This window comes from Lynx rufus, unplaced genomic scaffold (genome assembly GCF_022079265.1).
Source record: "Lynx rufus isolate CCGP_SWC_20201006 ecotype Redwood Valley unplaced genomic scaffold, mLynRuf1.p SCAF_11, whole genome shotgun sequence".
Taxonomy (NCBI): Eukaryota; Metazoa; Chordata; class Mammalia; order Carnivora; family Felidae; genus Lynx; species Lynx rufus.
The window spans coordinates 10,315,229-10,320,511 of record NW_025814825.1 but is presented as its reverse complement, the minus strand read 5'-3'; the positions used below and the strand labels follow the sequence as shown (position 1 = coordinate 10,320,511).

At 43.3% G+C, this 5,283-nt stretch overlaps 1 non-coding gene across 1 annotated transcript; it reads right to left on the bottom strand.

Annotated features, from left to right (window-relative positions):
* Positions 1-4,369: 4,369 nt before the first annotated feature.
* Positions 4,370-4,451, bottom strand: TRNAS-UGA (transfer RNA serine (anticodon UGA)). Its single transcript has one exon. It is a non-coding gene; the product is annotated as a tRNA-Ser (tRNA).
* Positions 4,452-5,283: the final 832 nt, after the last annotated feature.

Below are 5,283 nucleotides of genomic sequence, written 5' to 3'. Positions count from 1 at the left end.
GATTTGGAACAAAGTAGATTTTGAGCATATTTAGGGGTAAACTCAGTTGTATTTGGGTTGGATAGGAAATGTGGTAAAGGATAGGCAGTATCAGGGTGATTCCAAGTGGGTGTGTCCTGCTCCATGGTTGGAGATGCCACAAACTGGGTGAAGAACATAAACATAGAGAAGGACGTGGATTTGGAAGGGAAGGGAAGATTATGAGTTCCACATTTGCTAACAGATCACAATTTGAAAAAAGTTCACTTTAGTCTATTTACATTTAAAACCTTTGAATTCTGGGAAGTTGAAGGATTTATCTTTTATTCATAGAAGTGGGTAGAGAAATATTTGGGTAAAAAGGAGACTTCAGTGTCATATTTATAACCTCCTCTGCCTTTGAAGGGGAGCCTCTTTGATTGCTGGGCATACTGAAGCCAATGCACAGGGAATTTCTCTGTAGCATAAAAGATTGAAAAAGTAGCGGTCCTGAGGGGCAGTCTTCAAGATCATGTACCTTGTGAGGCTGGACTGGAAAAAGCAGGCTCTAGGAGATGCACAGGAAGGTGAGGAGGTAGGAGGACTCTGGAGTAGAGAAACATGGAAAGAGGAGTTGAGGTAGTGTCCTTCCTCTGAGAAGTACACTGCAGAACCTTGTCCACATCTTCCCTGTAAAATATTCCATAGATTTTCTTTTGCTTACCATGGAGAGAGCTGAAATTGGGTTATAGGAATGCCAGGGTGAAAGTGAACCACGTTTAGGAAGATGGGAATGGGAGTTGACCCACAGAGATGAAAATGTACATGTGCTTGCCTCCTGGCTCAATCTGCCCTTTCAGCACTATAAGACAAGGGACTGGGAGAAAAAGAAAAAGGTGAGGAAAAAATAAGAGAAGGGAAGGCAATGGGAAGGGAAGGAAGGGTACCTTGTTGGGGTACTATTCTCTGTCTTCTTAAATTAAAAATATACTGTGAGGAGGATACTGTATATTAAATTAATTCATACTAAGGCAAAGGATAATGACTTTCAAAAGGAAAATGGCTATTGACCCCTTCATCCCCTTTCATGGGGCATTCTTGGGGTGGAGGTGGTTTTGTGTGCTTACTCGTGTATTTATTCAGTCCTTCATCAAAAATTTGTTAAGTACTTACTTTCTTTGTTTTGTGAATTTTATTTTACTTTTTTTAAAAAAAGTTTTTATTTTTTTATTTTGAGAGAGACAGAGAGAGAACACAAGTGAGGAAGGAGCAGAGAGAGAATCCCAAGTAGGCCCTGCAGTGTCAGCACAGAGCCCAGTGCAGGGCTTGAACCCAAGCACCCTGAGATCATGGCCTGAGCTGAAACCAAGAGTCAGGCACCTAACCCCCTGAGCCACCCAGGTGCCCCTATTGAGTACCTTTTCTGTGCTAGGCAGGGGTATGAAGATAAGAGTCATGACGCCTTATATATTTGCAGGGAATTTACCACTTAATGGGAAGAGAGGCCAACAGAAACATTTCAATAGGATCCCTGCTATATTAGGGAATAGGAGAATATAAAAGGGGCTTATGAACCAGCCTGGGGGATTGCAGGAATGCTTTATCCACAAGGAGATACTTGAAGAGAAAACATGAGTTTCCATTAGGTGATGAAGCAGTGAGGAGGGAAGCTAAATCTTGTATTTGGAAGAAAAAAAATGACTGGGGCTGAGTTAAGCAGAAAACATACTAACTTACCGTAAGAATATTGAATAGCTCGAAGAATTACCAGGAAGGCTGCAAAGCCACTTTTGGAAAATGAGAGAAGAGTAAGTTGGCTAGGCAAAATCCAAGATCATTTCAGGCTGACACCACAAAGGCAGCCTGGTATAGACAATACTGTCACTGATGCTGAACAACTATAAACCCCAGTTGCAGCCTTGGTGCTGCTGCTGTAGCAATGCCTATGGTTGCCATTATGGCCTCTCCTAACCATTGGGATGCATCCTTGCCTTCCCTGCTTCTTTGTATTAATAGCTCTGATTGAAAGTTGCAGATGGGCATATCTGATTGTCTGGGCCTACGTAACAACCTGCCTCTCTAGCTGTAAGGGAGTCTTGGAAAGCAAATACGTGGCTTTTTCGGCATCTATAATGGGAATGGGGCAGGAGGGTAGATTGCAGCCTTGTACCTGGATTCAAAAAGAGAGCAAGTCCTCTAAATAGGAAGGGGGTTCAAATGATGGACAACCTTCTTTTACTAATGAGGGGAGAAGGATGGAAGCAAGAGAAAGATATTTCAGGTAATTGTATGTGAATATGTAGAAAGCTTCAAAGGCATGATGAGCTATAATACAGTGTTGGGAGGCCTGTTAATAACTCAAAAGGAGATGGGAGAGAGAAGAAGGAAGGCTAGGAAGGCAGACAAGGGACTTGTTTCAAAGGCTTTATGCCTACAAGTTTTGCCTTTCCTTTTAGAGGGGTGTGGCAGATACAGTTGGTTGCCGGCTCAGTATCCATTCATCTTTCTTCCTTACCAATGAAATTCCAATTTTGATTTGGATAGCTATATACCCAGCTAGAATTCCTTGTAGCTAGTAGTAGCCTTGTTACACAGTTCAAGTAAATGAGACATAAACTGAGGGTTCCTATCTCTCTCCTTCCTAGCTGAATACAGATGTGAGCTCTGGAGGTAGAGCAACCATCTTAGGATGATGAGACAACAAGTAGGGGACAAGGTCAATGTATTAAATGGCAGGACAGAAAGATGGAAAGAGTGCTGCTCCCTGTTTCATTTGAGAACTGCCTACTCCCAGATTTCTTGAGACAAGTCCCTATGTGTTTAAGTCACTAGAGTTGGATTTTCTGTTTTTTTTTGTTTTTTTTTTTTTTTCAGCAGAATGTGATCCTGACTGAAAGAGGGAAGGAGACCAGCTAGGAAACCAATACAGCCATTTATAAGTGACTTCGTGGGGCCAGAAGAGGTGGAATTGGGAAGAGAGGATGGACTGAAGATGTGAATGTGGTGAATGTATATGATGAGATAAGTGTCAATGAATGTGGTGAATGTATATGATGAGATAAGTGTCAAATGGGATGGGGGCTATGTGGGTGGAATCTACTTCAGGTACCCCAGAAAACCATCCCTAGCATTGAGGTGTTAGAGAACTCCATAAGAACACCTGGCAATCGTGGGGTGGGGAGGAGATTGTGACAGTAGGTGAAAGGGAGAAAGAGAGGATGTGTATGGTTTTAAAGACTAACTTCACAAGTTTCTTTTTATTATTATTTTTTAATGTTTATTTTACTTTTGAGACAGAGAGAGACAAAGCATGAACAGGGGAGGGTCAGAGAGAGAGGGAGACACAGAATCCAAAACAGGCTCCAGGATCTGAGCTGTCAGCACAGAGCCAGACGCGGGGCTTGAACTCAGGACCGTGAGATCATGACCTGAGCCGAAGCAGGACACTTAACCGACTGAGCCACCCACTCAGGCGACCACACAAATTTCTTTGTAAATAATACACACATTTTACAATGTTAAGCAAAAAACTGTTAAAACTATTAAAATCTTTCCAAATTCCACTACCCAGAGATAATAATTAGTGCTAACATTTTGATTATTTCTTTCCAGCCCCTAGTGTTTTTGTCCCATTCTTGCCATAAAAATGATTCTATAAATAGTTTAACAAAAATGTGATTATATATATTGTTTTCTAGTCTGTCCAACATTTTGGATTTGGCAAAACTGAGAAGGCCTTCTCATGTCATCACTATCATTTTAGTGGCTACATGCATGGTGTTCCATTCTGTGGATGTAACTATCATGCTATAGAAGTCAAACTTAAATTTTTTTTTTATTGTTTCTCAATTCATACCACTTCTGGATGCAGTCGGGCAACTATTGAAGGTGATTCTGGGATTGAAAAAGAGGTGGCATTAACCTTGTCATCAGTTTTATTTTTATTTTATTTTTCTTAAGTTATTTTAATTCCAGGATAGTTAACAATATTCTATTAGTTTCTGGTGAACAATATAGCGATTTAACACTCTCATTCACCACCTTGTGCTTATCACTTATTTAACCCGTTACCACCCTCGCCATCAGTTTTCATATGATAGCTTGTCTGGGTTGTGATAGCCCAAAACATTGTGACAATATTTACCTTATTTTATTTATATTTCGCGAACTTGCCTTCACATTGAAGACCAAGTTTCTGAAACCATTACCTTGCTGGCTACGACAAAGGAAGATTTTTCTCTTTAGCGTAAATACATGTTTGGAGCACTGCAACGTATTGGTTTTTCTTTTGACACATTAAACTTTGTAGGTGAGCCATTTAGCTCGCAGGAATGGGAAATGCAGCAGTTCAAGTAAAGGTTATTGTTTTAAGGTGTACCCTTAAAAAGGGAAAAAGGAAGCCACCCGCTTCCGCAGCGAGCAGGGTTCGAACCTGCGCGGGGAGACCCCATTGGATTTCAAGTCCAACGCCTTAACCACTCGGCCATCGCTGCCACGGAGACGATGCGCAGGCACAAATACTTTAGTACAATAACTGCGCGCAGGCGCGCCATGCCCACCAAGAGGCGGAGCCTACAGACTCCCTGAGCTCGGTTTAGAGAGGCGTCGGAGGCTGACCGCACAGCTTTCGTGAACTACATCGTGAAAGCTAAGAAATAGAAACTCCCTGAAGGAGTTTAAGTAGACTCTTTTAAATAGGAAGACTGGGAAACCCTTGCCTTCGCTGCATTACGAAAATCGCAAACTTGTTTGGCTTCTGGTCACTGACCTGATTTTTGCCCTCCCCCTTCCTCATTAGGTCATCGAGAGAGCTGTGAAACAAAGACTTCTTCTGTTCAGTTCTGCGGGCCCGCGCTCTGGAAAATTTCTATTTCTGCGGGGTGTGCGTGTTCTGCGTTCCCGCGTTGGCCGCGACGCCTGGAACCCTCCTCTGTGCGGCATGGAGGGAGGCGTGAGGAGTCATACTGCTACTTGTGGGCTCAACTCTCCCGAGCTCCTCCCCAAGCAGCCGTCTCTCATTACCCGCCCCCGCCCCCGCCCCCAGGGATCGCTTCACTGTTGAGCCCTGCTGGAAGAAATCGGGCCCTAAGTGTGGTCTCAGCTGTCAAGTGTTGAGGAGCCTGGAAAGTGGTTTGAAAACCAAGTTCTGCGCATTAGGTCTGCATTCTGCCTTTAAGTATCATTAGTTTCCTCCCTTCAGCGCTAGGCTCTTTTTTTGGTTTACTTTGTTGAAGCTCTAAGACCGGGTAGGTCCATTCTATGCCGCCTACCTTAGGGAACAGAGGCCCGGGATTGTGGCGCGTGGGTGGGTGCGGCAGACTCCAG